General features: G+C 58.4%; 1 long non-coding RNA gene across 1 annotated transcript; it reads right to left on the reverse strand.

The window, feature by feature from the left end:
• Nucleotides 1–7,598: 7,598 nt before the first annotated feature.
• On the reverse strand, nucleotides 7,599–18,595 carry LOC139249378 (uncharacterized). Its single transcript, XR_011591159.1, has 4 exons — nucleotides 18,539–18,595; nucleotides 16,287–16,346; nucleotides 14,250–14,385; nucleotides 7,599–7,686 (listed from the first exon to the last, which is right to left on the reverse strand). It is a non-coding gene; the product is annotated as an uncharacterized lncRNA (long non-coding RNA).
• Between the last annotated feature and the right edge of the window lie 1,313 nt (nucleotides 18,596–19,908).

Consider the following 19,908-nt stretch of genomic DNA (forward strand, 5'->3'; position numbering starts at 1 on the left):
CCCCCTACACACGCTGCCCCCGACACACACACACGCTCCCCCCTACACACGCACACGCTCCCCCCCGACACACACACGCTCCCCCCGACACACACACACGCTCCCCCCTACACACGCACACGCTCCCCCCCGACACACACACGCTCCCCCCGACACACACACGCTCCCCCGACACACACACGCTCCCCCCGACACACACAACAGGCTCCCCCCGACACACGCACACGCTCCCCCCTACACACGCACACGCTCCCCCGACACACGCACACGCTCCCCCGACACACACACACACTCCCCCCGACACACGCACACGCTCCCCCCCGACACGCACACGCTCCCCCCGACACTCTCACGCTCCCCCCGACACACACACACGCTCCCCCCGACACACACACACACTCCCCCGACACACACACACACACGCTCCCCCCGACACACACACACACTCCCCCCCGACACACACACACACACGCTCCCCCCGACACTCTCACGCTCCCCCCGACACACACACACGCTCCCCCCGACACACACACACGCTCCCCCCGACACACACACACACTCCCCCCGACCACACACACACACGCTCCCCCCGACACACCACACACACGCTCCCCCCGACACACACACACACACGCTCCCCCCCGACACACACACACACTCCCCCCGACACACACACACACTCCCCGACACACACACTCGCTCCCCCCGACACACACACACACTCCCCCCGACACACACACACGCTCCCCCCGACACACACACACGCTCCCCCCGACACACACACACACACACGCTCCCCCCGACACACACACACACTCCCCCCGACACACACACACAACACGCTCCCCCCGACACACACCACACACGCTCCCCCCGACACACACACACGCTCCCCCCGACACACACACACACTCCCCCCGACACACACACACACACGCTCCCCCCGACACACACACACGCTCCCCCCGACACACACACACGTCCCCCGACACACACACACGCTCCCCCCGACACACACACACACGCTCCCCCCGACACACACACACACGCTCCCCCCCGACACACACACACACTCCCCCCGACACACACACACACACACTCCCCCCGACACACACACAACACTCCCCCCGACACACACACACACGCTCCCCCCGACACACACACACACTCCCCCCGACACACACACACGCTCCCCCCGACACACACACACGCTCCCCCCGACACACACACACACTCCCCCCGACACACACACACGCTCCCCCCGACACACACACACGCTCCCCCCGACACACACACACACTCCCCCCGACACACACACTCCCCCCGACACACACACACACGCTCTCCTCACACACGCTCCCCCCGACACACGCACACCGCTCCCCCCGACACACACACACACTCCCCCCGACACACACACACACTCCCCCCGACACACACACACACTCCCCCCGACACACACACACACTCCCCCCGACACACACACGCACACGCTCCCCCCGACACACACACGCACACGCTCCCCCCGACACACGCACACGCTCCCCCCGACACACACACACACTCCCCCCGACACACACACACACACACGCTCCCCCGACACACACACACACTCCCCCCGACACACACACACACACACACTCCCCCGACACACACACACACACACGCTCCCCCCGACACACACACACACACACGCTCCCCCCGACACACACACGCACACGCTCCCCCCGACACAGCACACACACGCTCCCCCGACACACACACACGCTCCCCCCGACGCACACACACGCTCCCCCCGACGCACGCACACGCTCCCCCCGACACACACACACGCTCCCCCGACACACGCACACGCTCCCCCCGACACACGCACACGCTCCCCCCGACACACGCACACGCTCCCCCCGACACACGCACACGCTCCCCCCGACACACGCACACGCTCCCCCGACACACACACACACGCTCCCCCCGACACACACACACGCTCCCCCCGACACACGCACACGCTCCCCCGACACACGCACACGCTCCCCCGACACACGCACACGCTCCCCCGACACACGCACACGCTCCCCCGACACACGCACACGCTCCCCCGACACACGCACACGCTCCCCCGACACACGCACACGCTCCCCCGACACACACACACTCCCCCGACACACACACACTCCCCCGACACACACACACGCTCCCCCCGACACACACACACGCTCCCCCCGACACACACACAGAGCCCCCCGACACACACGCTCCCCCCGACACACACACACGCTCCCCCCGACACACACACACACACTCCCCCCGACACACACACGCTCCCCCCGACACACACACACGCTCCCCCCGACACACACACACACACTCCCTCCGACACACGCACACGCTCCCCCCGACACACGCACACGCTCCCCCCGACACACGCACACGCTCCCCCCGACACACGCACACGCTCCCCCCGACACACGCACACGCTCCCCCCGACACACGCACACGCTCCCCCCGACACACGCACACGCTCCCCCCGACACACGCACACGCTCCCCCCGACACACGCACACGCTCCCCCCGACACACGCACACGCTCCCCCCGACACACGCACACGCTCCCCCCGACACACACACACGCTCCCCCCGACACACACACACACGCTCCCCCCGACACACACACACGCTCCCCCCGACACACACACACGCTCCCCCCGACACACACACACGCTCCCCCCGACACACACACACGCTCTCCTCACACACACACACGCTCCCCCCGACACACACACACGCTCCCCGACACACACACACGCTCCCCCCGACACACACACACGCTCCCCCCGACACACACACACGCTCCCCCCGACACACACACACACGCTCCCCCCGACACACACACACACGCTCCCCCCGACACACGCACACGCTCCCCCCGACACACGCACACGCTCCCCCCGACACACGCTCCCCCCGACACACACACACGCTCCCCCCGACACACACACACACGCTCCCCCCGACACACACACACGCTCCCCCCGACACACACACACGCTCCCCCCGACACACGCTCCCCCCGACACACACACACACGCTCTCCTCACACACGCACACGCTCCCCCCTACACACACACACACTCCCCCCGACACACACACACGCTCCCCCGACACACACACACACTCCCCCCGACACACACACACACTCCCCCCGACACACACACACACTCCCCCCGACACACACACACACTCCCCCCGACACACACACTCCCCCCGACACACACACTCCCCCCGACACACACACACTCCCCCCGACACACACACTCCCCCCGACACACACACACGCTCCCCGACACACACACACACTCCCCGACACACACGCTCCCCCCGACACACACACTCCCCCCGACACACACACACTCCCCCCGACACACACACACTCCCCCCGACACACACACACTCCCCCCGACACACACACAGAGCCCCCCCCGACACACGCACACGCTCCCCCCGACACACACACAGAGCCCCCCCCGACACACGCACACGCTCCCCCCGACACACGCACACGCTCCCCCCGACACACGCACACGCTCCCCCGACACACACACACGCTCCCCCCGACACACGCACACGCTCCCCCCGACACACGCACACGCTCCCCCCGACACACGCACACGCTCCCCCCGACACACGCACACGCTCCCCCCGACACACGCACACGCTCCCCCCGACACACGCACACGCTCCCCCCGACACACGCACACGCTCCCCCCGACACACGCACACGCTCCCCCCGACACACGCACACGCTCCCCCCGACACACGCACACGCTCCCCCCGACACACGCTCCCCCCGACACACGCACACGCTCCCCCCGACACACGCACACACTCCCCCCGACACACACACACTCCCCGACACACACACACACTCCCCCCGACACACACACACTCCCCGACACACACACACACTCCCCCCGACACACGCACACACTCCCCCCGACACACACACACTCCCCCCGACACACACACACTCCCCCCGACACACACACGCTCCCCCCGACACACACACACTCCCCCCGACACACACACACGCTCCCCCCGACACACGCACACGCTCCCCCCGACACACGCACACACTCCCCCCGACACACGCACACACTCCCCCCGACACACACACACTCCCCGACACACACACACGCTCCCCCCGACACACACACACGCTCCCCCCGACACACACACACGCTCCCCCCGACACACGCACACGCTCCCCCCGACACACGCACACGCTCCCCCCGACACACACACACACGCTCCCCCCGACACACGCACACGCTCCCCCCGACACACACACACACTCCCCCCGACACACACACACACACGCTCCCCCCGACACACACACACGCTCCCCCCGACACACGCACACGCTCCCCCCGACACACACACACACGCTCCCCCCGACACACACACACGCTCCCCCCGACACACACACACACGCTCCCCCCGACACACGCACACGCTCCCCCCGACACACACACACACGCTCCCCCCGACACACACACACACTCCCCGACACACACACACACTCCCCCCGACACACACACACACGCTCCCCCCGACACACACACACGCTCCCCCCGACACACACACACACTCCCCCCGACACACACACACACGCTCCCCCCGACACACACACACGCTCCCCCCGACACACACACACGCTCCCCCCGACACACACACACGCTCCCCCCGACACACACACACACACTCCCCCCGACACACACACACACACACGCTCCCCCCGACACACACACACACACACGCTCCCCCCGACACACACACGCACACGCTCCCCCCGACACACGCACACGCTCCCCCCGACACACGCACACGCTCCCCCCGACACACGCACACGCTCCCCCCGACACACGCACACGCTCCCCCCGACACACGCACACGCTCCCCCGACACACGCACACACTCCCCCCGACACACACACACACTCCCCCCGACACACGCTCCCCCCGACACACACACACTCGCTCCCCCCGACACACACACACACACGCTCCCCCCGACACACGCACACGCTCCCCCCGACACACACACACACTCCCCCCGACACACGCTCCCCCCGACACACACACACACACTCCCCCGACACACACACACACTCCCCCCGACACACACACACACTCCCCGACACACACACACACTCCCCCGACACACACACTCGCTCCCCCCGACACACACACACGCTCCCCCCGACACACACACACGCTCCCCCCGACACACACACACGCTCCCCCCGACACACACACACACTCCCCCCGACACACACACACACTCCCCGACACACACACACACTCCCCCGACACACACACTCGCTCCCCCCGACACACACACACGCTCCCCCCGACACACACACACGCTCCCCCCGACACACACACACACTCCCCCGACACACACACTCGCTCCCCCCGACACACACACACGCTCCCCCCGACACACACACACACTCCCCCCGACACACACACACGCTCCCCCCGACACACACACACACTCCCCCCGACACACACACACACTCCCCGACACACACACACGCTCCCCCGACACACACACACGCTCCCCCCGACACACACACACGCTCCCCCCGACACACACACACACTCCCCCCGACACACACACACACTCCCCCCGACACACACACACGCTCCCCCCGACACACACACACGCTCCCCCGACACACACACACGCTCCCCCCGACACACACACACGCTCCCCCGACACACACACACGCTCCCCCGACACACACACACGCTCCCCCCGACACACACACACGCTCCCCCCGACACACACACACGCTCCCCCCGACACACACACACACTCCCCCCGACACACGCACACACTCCCCCCGACACACACACACACACGCTCCCCCCGACACACACACACACACGCTCCCCCCGACACACACACACACTCCCCCCGACACACACACACACACGCTCCCCCCGACACACACACACGCTCCCCCCGACACACACACACGCTCCCCCCGACACACACACACACTCCCCCCGACACACGCACACGCTCCCCCCGACACACACACACACTCCCCCCGACACACACACACGCTCCCCCCGACACACACACACACTCCCCCCGACACACACACACACTCCCCCCGACACACACACACGCTCCCCCCGACACACACACACACGCTCCCCCCGACACACGCACACGCTCCCCCCGACACACGCACACGCTCCCCCCGACACACGCACACGCTCCCCCCGACACACGCACCCCCCGACACACACACACACTCCCCCCGACACACGCACACGCTCCCCCCGACACACACACACGCTCCCCCCGACACACACACACGCTCTCCTCACACACGCTCCCCCCGACACACACACACACACACTCCCCCCGACACACACACACGCTCCCCCCGACACACACACACGCTCCCCCCGACACACGCACACGCTCCCCCCGACACACGCACACGCTCCCCCCGACACACGCACACGCTCCCCCCGACACACGCACACGCTCCCCCCGACACACACACGCTCCCCCCGACACACACACGCTCCCCCCGACACACACACGCTCCCCCCGACACACGCACACGCTCCCCCCGACACACGCACACGCTCCCCCCGACACACACACACGCTCCCCCCGACACACACACACGCTCCCCCCGACACACGCACACGCTCCCCCCGACACACGCACACGCTCCCCCCGACACACGCACACGCTCCCCCCGACACACGCACACGCTCCCCCCGACACACACACACACACGCTCCCCCGACACACACACACGCTCCCCCCGACACACACACACGCTCCCCCCGACACACACACACGCTCCCCCCGACACACACACACGCTCCCCCCGACACACACACACGCTCCCCCCGGCACACACACACGCTCCCCCCGACACACACACACGCTCCCCCCGACACACACACACACACGCTCCCCCGACACACACACACGCTCCCCCCGACACACACACACGCTCCCCCCGACACACACACACGCTCCCCCCGACACACACACACGCTCCCCCCGACACACACACACGCTCCCCCCGACACACACACACGCTCCCCCCGACACACACACACGCTCCCCCCGACACACACACACGCTCCCCCCGACACACACACACGCTCCCCCCGACACACACACACGCTCCCCCCGACACACACACACGCTCCCCCCGACACACACACACACTCCCCCGACACACACACACGCTCCCCCCGACACACACACACGCTCCCCCTACACACACGCACACGCTCCCCCTACACACACACACACGCTCCCCCCGACACACACACACGCTCCCCCCGACACACGCACACGCTCCCCCCGACACACACACACGCTCCCCCCGACACACACACACGCTCCCCCCGACACACACACACGCTCCCCCCGACACACACACACGCTCCCCCCGACACACACACACACTCTCCTCACACACACACAGAGCCCCCCCCGACACACACACAGAGCCCCCCCCCCCGAGGCCCTGTCCAGAACACTCACGGGTCAGCCAGCATCATGGGGAGAGCTGCCTCCTGGATTTTGGACGGCCGGTTGAATCCCATCGCGTAGACACCTTGCAGCAACAGCCGCTTCCTGTGGGCGATTGGAAGAACAGTCGGTCACTGGAGGTGCGTGAAAGAAATGAAGGAAGGAAAGAAGGACGTGCCTTTATGTGGCGCCTTTTTACGACCACCGCACGTCCCAAAGCGCTTTACAGCCAATGACGTACTTTTGGGAGTGGGCTCACTGTTGCATTGTGGGAAACACAGCAGCCAATTTGCGCACAGCAGGCTCCCACACACAGCGATGTGACAATGACCCGGATAATCTGTGTTTTTGTGATGTTGATTGAGGGATAAATATTGGCCCCAGGACACCGGGGAGAACTCCCCCCGCTCTTCTTCCAAATAGTGCCCCGGGATCTTTTACATCCACCCGAGAGAGCAGACGGGGCCTCGGTTTAATGTCTCATCTGAAAGACGGCCCCTCCGACAGTGCGGCGTTCGCTCAGTACTGCCCTCCGACAGTGCGGCACTCCCTCAGTACTGTCCCTCCGACAGTGCGGCACTCCCTCAGTACTGCCCCTCCGACAGTGCAGCGCTCCCTCAGTACTGCCCCTCCGACAGTGCAGGGCTCCCTCAGTACTGCCCCTCCGACAGTGCGGCACTCCCTCAGTACTGCCCCTCCGACAGTGCGGCGCTCCCTCAGTACTGCCCCTCCGACAGTGCGGCGCTCCCTCAGTACTGCCCCTCCGACAGTGCGGTACAGCACTCCCTCAGTACTGCCCCTCCGACAGTGCGGCGCTCCCTCAGTACTGCCCCTCCGACAGTGCGGCACTCCCTCAGTACTGCCCCTCCGACAGTGCGGCGCTCCCTCAGTACTGTCCCTCCGACAGTGCGGCACTCCCTCAGTACTGCCCCTCCTACAGTGCGGCGCTCCCTCAGTACTGCCCCTCCGACAGTGCGGCACTCCCTCAGTACTGTCCCTCCGACAGTGCGGCGCTCCCTCAGTACTGCCCCTCCGACAGTGCGGCGCTCCCTCAGTACTGCCCCTCCGACAGTGCGGCGCTCTCAGTACTGCCCCTCCGACAGTGCGGCGCTCCCTCAGTACTGCCCCTCCAACAGCGCAGTACGGCACTCCCTCAGTACCGCCCCTCCAACAGCGCAGTACGGCACTCCCTCAGTACTGCCCCTCCGACAGTGTGGTGCTCCCTCAGTACTGCGCTCCCTCTGTACCGCCCCTCCAACAGCGCAGTACGGCACTCCCTCAGTACTGCCCCTCCAACAGCGCAGTACGGCACTCCCTCAGTACTGCCCCTCCGACAGTGTGGTGCTCCCTCAGTACTGCGCTCCCTCTGTACCGCCCCTCCAACAGCGCAGTACGGCACTCCCTCAGTACTGCCCCTCCGACAGTACGGCGCTCCCTCAGTACCGCCCCTCCCTCTATTCTGCTAGTTACAACCTCAAACAGCTAACAGTTGCGGCAAACATGATTTCCCTTTCATGAATCTGTGCCCAATCCTACTATGATTGTCTAAGTACCCTGTTATCCTGTCCCAGTCCTGGATAAGCAGAAATCTTCTCCAATTGAATATTGGGGAAGACCAAAGGCGTTGTTTTCGGTCCCCACCACATAGAAACATAGAAAATAGGTGCAGGAGTAGGCCATTCAGCCCTTCTAGCCTGCACCGCCATTCAATGAGTTCATGGCTGAACATGAAACTTCAGTACCCCCTTCCTGCTTTCTCGCCATACCCCTTGATCCCCCTAGTAGTAAGGACTACATCTAACTCCTTTTTGAATATATTTAGTGAATTGGCCTCAACTACTTTCTGCGGTAGAGAATTCCACAGGTTCACCACTCTCTGGGTGAAGAAGTTTCTCCTTATCTCGGTCCTAAATGGCTTACCCCTTATCCTTAGACTGTGACCCCTGGTTCTGGACTTCCCCAACATTGGGAACATTCTTCCTGCATCCAACCTGTCCAAACCCGTCAGAATTTTAAACGTTTCTATGAGGTCCCCTCTCACTCTTCTGAACTCCAGTGAATACAAGCCCAGTTGATCCAGTCTTTCTTGATATGTCAGTCCCACCATCCCGGGAATCAGTCTGGTGAACCTTCGCTGCACTCCCTCAATAGCAAGAATGTCCTTCCTCAAGTTAGGAGACCAAAACTGTACACAATACTCCAGGTGTGGCCTCACCAAGGCCCTGGACAACTGTAGCAACACCTCCCTGCCCCTGTACTCAAATCCCCTCGCTATGAAGGCCAACATGCCATTTGCTTTCTTAACCGCCTGCTGTACCTGCATGCCAACCTTCAATGACTGATGTACCATGACACCCAGGTCTCGTTGCACCTTCCCTTTTCCTAATCTGTCACCATTCAGATAATAGTCTGTCTCTCTGTTTTTACCACCAAAGTGGATAACCTCACATTTATCCACATTATACTTCATCTGCCATGCATTTGCCCACTCACCTAACCTATCCAAGTCGCTCTGCAGCCTCATAGCATCCTCCTCGCAGCTCACACTGCCACCCAACTTAGTGTCATCCGCAAATTTGGAGATACTACATTTAATCCCCTCGTCTAAATCATTAATGTACAATGTAAACAGCTGGGGCCCCAGCACAGAACCTTGCGGTACCCCACTAGTCACTGCCTGCCATTCTGAAAAGTCCCCATTTACTCCTACTCTTTGTTTCCTGTCTGACAAACTGCGTTCTCCAGCCCCCGGAACCCTCCCTCTCCCCAACTCCTGTCTGAGGCTGAGCCAGATTGTTCCCAACCTCGGTGTCACAGCTGACCCCGAAATGAGCACCCGGCCACATGTCCGCAGCAGAACTCAAACCGCCTGTTTCCCACCTCCGTAACATCCGCCCCCTGTGCCAATCCCTGCGACACCCCAACAGTTACAGCCTGCCAAAATCCGTTAATTCCTACTTGCAAAGACGCCTCAAGGCGATTTAGATAAGAACATAAGAAATAGGAGCAGGAGTCGGCCATTCGGCCCCTCGAGCCTGCTCCGCCATTTAATACCATCATGGGCTGATCCGATCATGGACACAGCTCCACTTCCCTGCCCGCCCCCTTATCCCCTTATCGGTTAAGGAACTGTCTATCTCTGTCTTAAATATATTCAATGTCCCGGCTTCCACAGCTCTCTGAGGCAGCGAATTCCACAGATTTACAACCCTCTGAGAGAAGAAATTCCTCCTCATCTCAGTTTTAAATGGGCGGCCCCTTATTCTAAGACCATGCCCCCTAGTTCTAGTCTCCCCCATCAGTGGGAACATCCTCTCTGCATCCACCTTGTCGAGCCCCCCTCGTAATCTGATACGTTTCGATAAGATCACCTCTCATTCTTCTGAATTCCAATGAGTAGAGGCCCAACCTCCTCAACCTTTCCTCATAAGTCAACCCCCCTCATCCCCGGAATCAACCGAGTGAACCTTCTCTGAACTGCCTCCAAAGCAAGTGTATCCTTTCGTAAATACGGAGACCAAAACTGCACGCAGTACTCCAGGTGTGGCCTCACCAATACCCTGTATAACTGGAGCAAGACTTCCCTGCTTTTATACTCCATCCCCTTTGCAATAAAGGCCAAGATACCATTGGCCTTCCTGATCACTTGCTGTACCTGCGTACTATCCTTTTGTGTTCCATGCACCAGGACCCCCAGGTCCCGCTGTACTGCAGCACTTTGCAATCTTTCCCCATTTAAATAATAACTTGCTCTTTGATTTTTTTTCTGCCAAATTGTAGGTTGAGAAAATGGGCAAACATATGGCAGATAATGTGAAGTTATCCACTTTGGTAGAAAAAACATAAGGACAAAGTATTATTGAAATGGTGATGGCTTGGGAAGTGTCGATGTACAGAGGGACAAAGAAACATCGAAACATAGAAAGTAGGTGCAGGAGTCGGCTATTCGGCCCTTCGAGCCTGCACCACCATTCAATAAGATCAGGGCTGATCATTCACCTCAGGACCCCTTTCCTGCTTTCTCTCCATACCCCTTGATCCCTTTAGCCGTAAGGGCCACATCTAACTCCCTTTTGAATATATCCAATGAACTGGCCTCAACAACTCTCTGCGGTAGAGAATTCCACAGGTTCACCACTCTCTGAGTGAAGAAGTTTCTCCTCATCTCGGTCCTCAATGGCTTACCCCTTATCCTTCGACTGTGTCCCTGGTTCTGGACTTCCCCAACATCGGGAACATTCTTCCTGCATCTAACCTGTCCAGTCCCGTCAGAATTTTACATGTTTCTCAATAGCAAGAACGTCCTTCCTCAGATTAGGAGACCAAAACTGAACACAATATTCCAGGTGAGGCCTCACCAAGACCCTGTACAACTGCAGTAAGACCTCCCTGCTCCTATACTCAAATCCCCTCGCTATGAAGGCCAACATACATTTGCCTTCTTCACCGCCTGCTGTACCTGCATGCCAACTTTCAATGACTGATGAACCATGACACCCAGGTCTCGTTGCACCTCCCCTTTTCCTAATCTGTCGCCATTCAGATGATTCTGTCTTCCTGTTTTTGCCACCAAAGTGGATAACCTCACATTTATCCACATTATACTGCATCTGCCATGCATTTGCCCACTCACCTAACCTGTCCAAGTCGCTCTGCAGCCTCTTAGCATCCTCCTCACAGCTCACACTGCCACCCAGCTTAGTGTCATCTGCAAACTTGGAGATATTACATTCAATTACTTCATCCAAATCATTGATGTATATTGTAAAGAGCTGGGGTCCCAGCACTGAGCCCTGCGGCACCCCACTAGTCACTGCCTGCCATTCTGAAAAGGGCCAGTTTATCCCAACTCTCTGCTTCCTGTCTGCCAACCAGTTCTCCATCCACGTCAATATATTATCTCCAATATCATGGGTGTCCTTGTACACCAGTCATTGAAAGCCAACACGCAGGTGTAGCAAGCAGTTAGGGAGGGAAATGATACGTTGGCCTTCATTGCAAGAGGGTTTGTGTACAGGAGCCAGGATGTCTTACTCCAGTTATACAGGGCCTTGGTGAGACCACACCTGGAGTATTGTGAGCAGTTCTGGTCTCCTTATCTAAGGAAGGATACACTTGCCACAGAGGGAGTGCAGCGAAGGTTCACCAGACTGATTCCTGGGATGGCAGGACTGTGGTACGAGGAGAGATTGGGTCGACTGGGCCTGTATTCACTGGAGTTTAGAAGAATGAGAGGAGATCTCATTGAAAGGTATAAAATTCTGACGGGGTTGGACAGACTGGATGCGGGGAGGGTGTTTCCCGGGGCTGGGAAGTCTAGAACAAGGGGTCACAGTCTCAGGATACGGGGTAGGAAATTTAGGACCGAGATGAGGAGAAATGTCTTCACTCAGAGGGTGGTGAACCTGTGGAATTCTCTACCACAGAAGGCTGTGGAGTCCAAGTCACTGAATATATTTAAGAGGGCGATCGATAGATTTCTAGACACAAAAGGCATCAAGGGGTATGGGGAGAAAGCGGGAATATGGTGTTGGGATAGAGGATCAGCCATGATCATACTGAATGGTGGTGCAGGCTCGAAGGGCCGAATGGCCTACTCCTGCTCCTATTGTCCATGGTTCTATGAGGGGGTTGACTTATGAGGAACGCTTGAGGAGGTTGGGCCTCTACTCATTGGAATTCAGAAGAATGAGAGGTGATCTTATCGAAACGTATCAGATTATGAGGGGGGCTCGACAAGGTGGATGCAGAGAGGATGTTCCCACTGATGGGGGAGACTAGAACTAGGGGGGCATGGTCTTAGAATAAGGGGCCGCCCATTTAAAACTGAGATGAGGAGGAATTTCTTCTCTCAGAGGGTTGTAAATCTGTGGAATTCGCTGCCTCAGAGAGCTGTGGAAGCCGGGACATTGAATGGATTTAAGACAGAGATAGACAGTTCCTTAACCGATAAGGGGATGTGCGGGGAAGTGGAGCTGAGTCCATGATCGGATCAGCCATGATGGTATTAAATGGCGGAGCAGGCTCGAGGGGCCGAATGGATATTCACTGGAGTTCAGAAGAATGAGAGGGGACCTCATAGAAACATATAAAATTCTGACGGGGTTAGACAGGTTAGATGCAGGAAGAATGTTCCCAATGTTGGGGAAGTCCAGAACCAGGGGTCACAGTCTAAGGATAAGGGGTAAGCCATTTAGGACCGAGATGCGGAGGAACTTCTTCACCCAGAGAGTGGTGAACCTGTGGAATTCTCTACCACAGAAAGTTGTTGAGGCCAATTCACTAAATATATTCAAAAAGGAGTTAGATGAGGTCCTTACTACTAGGGGGATCAAGGGGTATGGTGAGAAAGCAGGAATGGGGTACTGAAGTTGAATGTTCAGCCATGAACTCATTGAATGGTGGTGCAGGCTAGAAGGGCCGAATGGCCTACTCCTGCACCTATTTTCTATGTTTCTATGTTTCTATGTTTCCTGCTCTCGATGCTTCTGTTTTTTTTTGTCTGTTAACCGATCCCGGTCCATGCTGGTACAGAGCGTGGGGCACCTTATCGAAAGGCTTCTGACAATCCAGATATATCACATCCACTGCTTGTCCCCTCATCTGCCCAGCCAGTTACAATCACAAAACACTTCCCAACGGACAGCATTTGACCACCGGATACGTACAGGCGCAGTTCTTCGAAGGTCTTGACGGAGTAGAGCGGGGAGCTGGGGTCCTTCTGCAGCACCTCCACACAGTGACTGGATTCGATCAGGGATTTCCGGATCAGCTTGTTGAGGAGTGACTGCATGGCGAGGTCCACTGGGGTGGGGGGGGGGGGGAAAGAGAACTGCGGTAAACACAGAGCAGGTCCCCTGTTGCGAAGCACTGCCGCTCCCCACCCGCACCGAAACATCCCTTCCTCCTCCACAGCCCCCGCTCCCCCCCTCCCCCATTCCCCCCAAGCCCCTCCCCTCCCAGCCCAGCCCTCCACCCATCCCCTACCCGCCCCGCCTCACATCCCACAACTCCATCCCGCCCTGGCCCTCCCCCCCCCCCATGCCACCCCCTCAACCCTCTCCCCCCCCCCCCCCCCCACCACCCGCCCGCTCTCCTGCCCCCAACACCTTCTCCCCTCAAATCCCCTCTCAACCTCCCCCCAATTACTTTCAATCCAAGCCCCCTGGCTGTTGACCCCTCTGCCCAGGGAAACAGGTCCGTCCTATCCACTCTATCCAGGCCCCCTCATCATTTTATACACCTCAATCAGGTCTCCCCTCAGCCTCCTCTGTTCCAGAGAAAACAAACCCAGCCTATCCAATCTTTCCTCATCGCTAAAATTCTCCAGTCCAGGCAACACCCTGGTAAATCTCCTCTGTACCCTCTCCAGTGCAACATCCTGGTAAATCTCCTCTGTACCCTCTCCAGTGCAACATCCTGGTAAATCTCCTCTGCACCCTCTCCAGTGCAACATCCTGGTAAATCTCCTCTGTACCCTCTCCAGTGCTACATCCTGGTAAATCTCCTCTGTACCCTCTCCAGTGCAACATCCTGGTAAATCTCCTCTGTACCCTCTCCAGTGCTACATCCTGGTAAATCTCCTCTGTACCCTCTCCAGTGCAACATCCTGGTAAATCTCCTCTGTACCCTCTCTAGTGCAACATCCTGGTAAATCTCCTCTGTACCCTCTCTAGTGCAACATCCTGGTAAATCTCCTCTGTACCCTCTCTAGTGCAACATCCTGGTAAATCTCCTCTGTACCCTCTCCAGTGCAACATCCTGGTAAATCTCCTCTGTACCCTCTCTAGTATAACATCCCGGTAAATCTCCTCTGTACCTTCTCCAGTGCAACATCCTGGTAAATCTCCTCTGTACCCTCTCCAGTGCTACATCCTGGTAAATCTCCTCTGTACTTTCTCTAGTGCAACATCCTGGTAAATCTCCTCTGTACCCTCTCCAGTGCAACATCCTGGTAAATCTTCTCTGTACCCTCTCCAGTGCAACATCCTGGTAAATCTCCTCTGTACCCTCTCTAGTGCAACATCCTGGTAAATCTCCTCTGCACCCTCTCTAGTGCAACATCCTGGTAAATCTCCTCTGTACCCTCTCCAGTGCAACATCCTGGTAAATCTCCTCTGTACCCTCTCCAGTGCAACATCCTGGTAAATCTCCTCTGTACCCTCTCCACTGCAACATCCTGGTAAATCTCCTCTGTACCCTCTCTAGTGCAACATCCTGGTAAATCTCCTCTGTACCCTCTCTAGTGCAACATCCTGGTAAATCTCCTCTGTACCCTCTCCAGTGCAACATCCTGGTAAATCTCCTCTGTACCCTCTCCAGTGCAACATCCTGGTAAATCTCCTCTGTACCCTCTCCAGTGCAATCACATCCTTCCTGTAATGTGGTGACCAGAACTGTACGCAGTACTCCAGCTGTGGCCTCACCAGTGTGTTATACAGTTCATGCATTACCTCCCTGCTCTTGGATTCCATGCATCGGCCAATAAAGGCAAGTATTCGGTATGCCTTCTTAACCCACCTTATCCGCTTGGCCTGCTACCTTCAGGGATCTGTGGACCTGCACTCCAAGGTCCCGATGAGTGGGGTCAGTCTCTGACCTTTCACCCTCTGGCGACCTGATCAAACCCAGGCCACCTGACGGAGGGGGGACGGGGCAGAGGGCGTCATAGGATTTTCTCTCCGACAATAGGCGTCAAGCTGTACCTTCGCATTCGTCCTTGGACTCATAGTCGTTGTCGTTCCTGCTATTCTCGAGCGATCCTGCTGTGTGGGAGAAGGAAAGGTGATGGTAACTGGCATGTGACAAATGGGGAAGTGGAAAGTCTAACTCGAGACCAAAAAGTCTCTTCAGACTGGTGCTGGGATTGGGGATTCACTGCATGGTGTAACTGCTAAACACAGACAATAGGTGCAGGAGTAGGCCATTCGGCCCTTCGAGCCTGCATCACCATTCAATAAGATCATGGCTGATCATTCCCTCAGTACCCCTTTCCTGCTTTCTCTCCATACCCCTCGATCCCTTTAGCCGTAAGGGCCACATCTAACTCCCTTTTGAATATATCTAACGAACTGGCCCCAACAACTCTCTGCGGCAGGGAATTCCACAGGTTCACCACTCTCTGAGTGAAGAAGTTTCTCCTCATCTCGGTCCTAAATGGCTTACCCCTTATCCTTAGACTGTGACCCCTGGTTCTGGACTTCCCCAACATCGGGAACATTCTTCCTGCATCTAACCTGTCTAAACCCGTCAGAATTTTATATGTTTCTATGAGATCCCCTCTCATTCTTCTAAATTCCAGTGAATACAGGCCCAGACAATCCAGTCTCTCCTCATATGTCAGTCCTGCCATCCCGGGAATCAGTCTAGTGAACCTTCGCTGCACTCCCTCAATAGCAAGAACGTCCTTCCTCAGATTAGGAGACCAAAAATGAACACAATATTCACAGTGTGGCCTTACCAAGGCCCTGTACAACTGCAGTAAGACCTCCCTGCTCCTATACTCAAATCCTCTCGCTATGAAGGCCAACATGCCATTTGCCTTCTTCACCGCCTGCTGTACCTGCATGGCCAACTTTCAATCACTGATGTACCATGACACCCAGGTCTCGTTGCACCTCCCCTTTTCCTAATCTGCCGCCATTCAGATAATATTCTGCCTTCCTGTTTTTGCCACCAAAGTGGATAACCTCACATTTATCCACATTATAAAGCCAACTGAACAGCACAAACACATAGGAAGACCGGAAGAAATCTAGTCAACAGATCACAGCGTGAGAGAGCGCCAGATTCACTCGACGGGTTTCGAGGTACAGACTTGTTGCCGATTGCCTTCTTAAATATTACATCTTTGTACTGTACGGACACAACTTAATAAAATCTGTTATGCTTATTTCCACATTGACTCTGAGGTTCACAATCTGCCCTGGGAGTGTTTGATGGGACAGTGTAGAGGGAGCTTTACTCTGTATCTAACCCCGTGCTGTACCTGCCCTGGGAGTGTTTGATGGGACAGTGTAGAGGGAGCTTTACTCTGTATCTAACCCCCTGTACCTGCCCTGGGAGTGTTTGATGGGACAGTGTAGAGGGAGCTTTACTCTGTATCTAACCCCCTGTACCTGCCCTGAGAGTGTTTGATGGGACAGTGTAGAGGGAGCTTTACTCTCTATCTAACCCCCTGTACCGACCCTGGGAGTGTTTGATGGGACAGTGTAGAGGGAGCTTTACTCTCTATCTAACCCCCTGTACCGACCCTGGGACTGTTTGATGGGACAGTGTAGAGGGAGCTTTACTCTGTATCTAACCCCCTGTACCGACCCTGGGAGTGTTTGATGGGACAGTGTAGAGGGAGCTTTACTCTGTATCTAATTCCGTGCTGTACCTGCCCTGGGAGTGTTTGATGGGACAGTGTAGAGGGAGCTTTACTCTGTATCTAATTCCGTGCTGTACCTGCCCTGGGAGTGTTTGATGGGACAGTGTAGAGGGAGCTTTACTCTGTATCTAACCCCGTGCTATACCTGCCCTGGGAGTGTTTGATGGGACAGTGTAGAGGGAGCTTTACTCTGTATCTAACCCCCTGTACCTGCCCTCGGAGTGTTTGATGGGACAGTGTCGAGGGAGCTTTATTCTGTATCTAACCCCCTGTACCGACCCTGGGAGTGTTTGATGGGACAGTGTAGAGGGAGCTTTACTCTGTATCTAACCCCCTGTACCTGCCCTGGGAGTGTTTGATGGGACAGTGTAGAGGGAGCTTTATTCTGTATCTAACCCCGTGCTGTACCTGCCCTGGGAGTGTTTGATGGGACAGTGTAGAGGGAGCATTACTCTGTATCTAACCCCCTGTACCTGCCCTGGGAGTGTTTGATGGGACAGTGTAGAGGGAGCTTTACTCTGTATCTAACCCCGTGCTGTACCTGCCCTGGGAGTGTTTGATGGGACATCTGTACAGGATCTGTACCTTTCCTTGGCAAACACCTCCTTCCTAAACTCCCACGAATGTTCAAAGATCCCTTCTGGAAGAGATGCAAGATATACACAGTTAATAACATTAACAAACTCTCTGTCACACCTCTCCTCTGAAAGACCCTAATTAATTCCCCCCTCTCCCCCGTAATATCCTCCATTTCCTCCACATTCAGTCGCCCTGTTCCACTTTACCTCATTCCCTTCTCCCTCACATGTTCACCTCCCCCCCACAAACTCCTCCCTCACACACTCTGGCAACCCTTCCCCCTCACACACACTCACTCACACTCTCTCTCTCTCTCTCCTTCCCCAACACTCTCACACTCTCTCTCTTTCTTTCTCTCTCACTCTCCCACCCCCCCCACTCTCTCCCACCTGCACCCCACACACAAACACTCCCCCCCCCCCCCACACACACACTTTTCCCGCCACACACCCACACACACCACCCCCCACACACCCCCCCCCCCACACACACACACACCCCCCCCCCACACACACACCCCCCCACTTTTCCCGCCACACACCCACACACCCCCCCCCCCCACCCACACACCCCCCCACACACACACACACTCCCCCCCACACACACACACACTGCCCCCCCCCACACACACACACACACACACACCCTCCCCCACACACACCCCCCCACACACCCCCCCCCCACACACACCCCCCCCACACACACACACTCCCCCCCCACACACACACACACTGCCCCCCCCCCACACACACACACACACACACAACCTCCCCACACACCCCCCCCCCACACACACACCCCCCGCCCCCACACACACCACCACCCCCCCACACACACACCCCCCGCCCCCACACACACACACCCCCGCCCCCACACACACACACACCCCACACACACACACACCCCCCCCCACACACACACACCCCCCCACACACACACACCCCCCCCCCACACACACACACACCCCCCCCCACACACACACACACACACACCCCCCCCACACACACACACACCCACACCCCCCCCACACACACACACACACCCCCCACACACACACACACCCCCCCCCACACACACACACACCCCCCCCACACACACACACACACCCCCCCCACACACACACACACACACACCCCCCCACACACACACACACCCCCCCCACACACACACACACCCCCCCCACACACACCCCCCCACACACACACACACCCCCCCACACACACACCCCCCACACACACACACACCCCCCCCACACACACACCCCCCCCACACACACACACACCCCCCCACACACCCCCCCACACACACACACACCCCCCCCACACACACCCCCCCCACACACACACACACCCCCCCCACACACACACCCCCCCACA

The sequence above is a fragment of the Pristiophorus japonicus genome, unplaced genomic scaffold, assembly GCF_044704955.1.
Source record: "Pristiophorus japonicus isolate sPriJap1 unplaced genomic scaffold, sPriJap1.hap1 HAP1_SCAFFOLD_3084, whole genome shotgun sequence".
Lineage (NCBI taxonomy): Eukaryota > Metazoa > Chordata > Chondrichthyes > Pristiophoridae > Pristiophorus > Pristiophorus japonicus.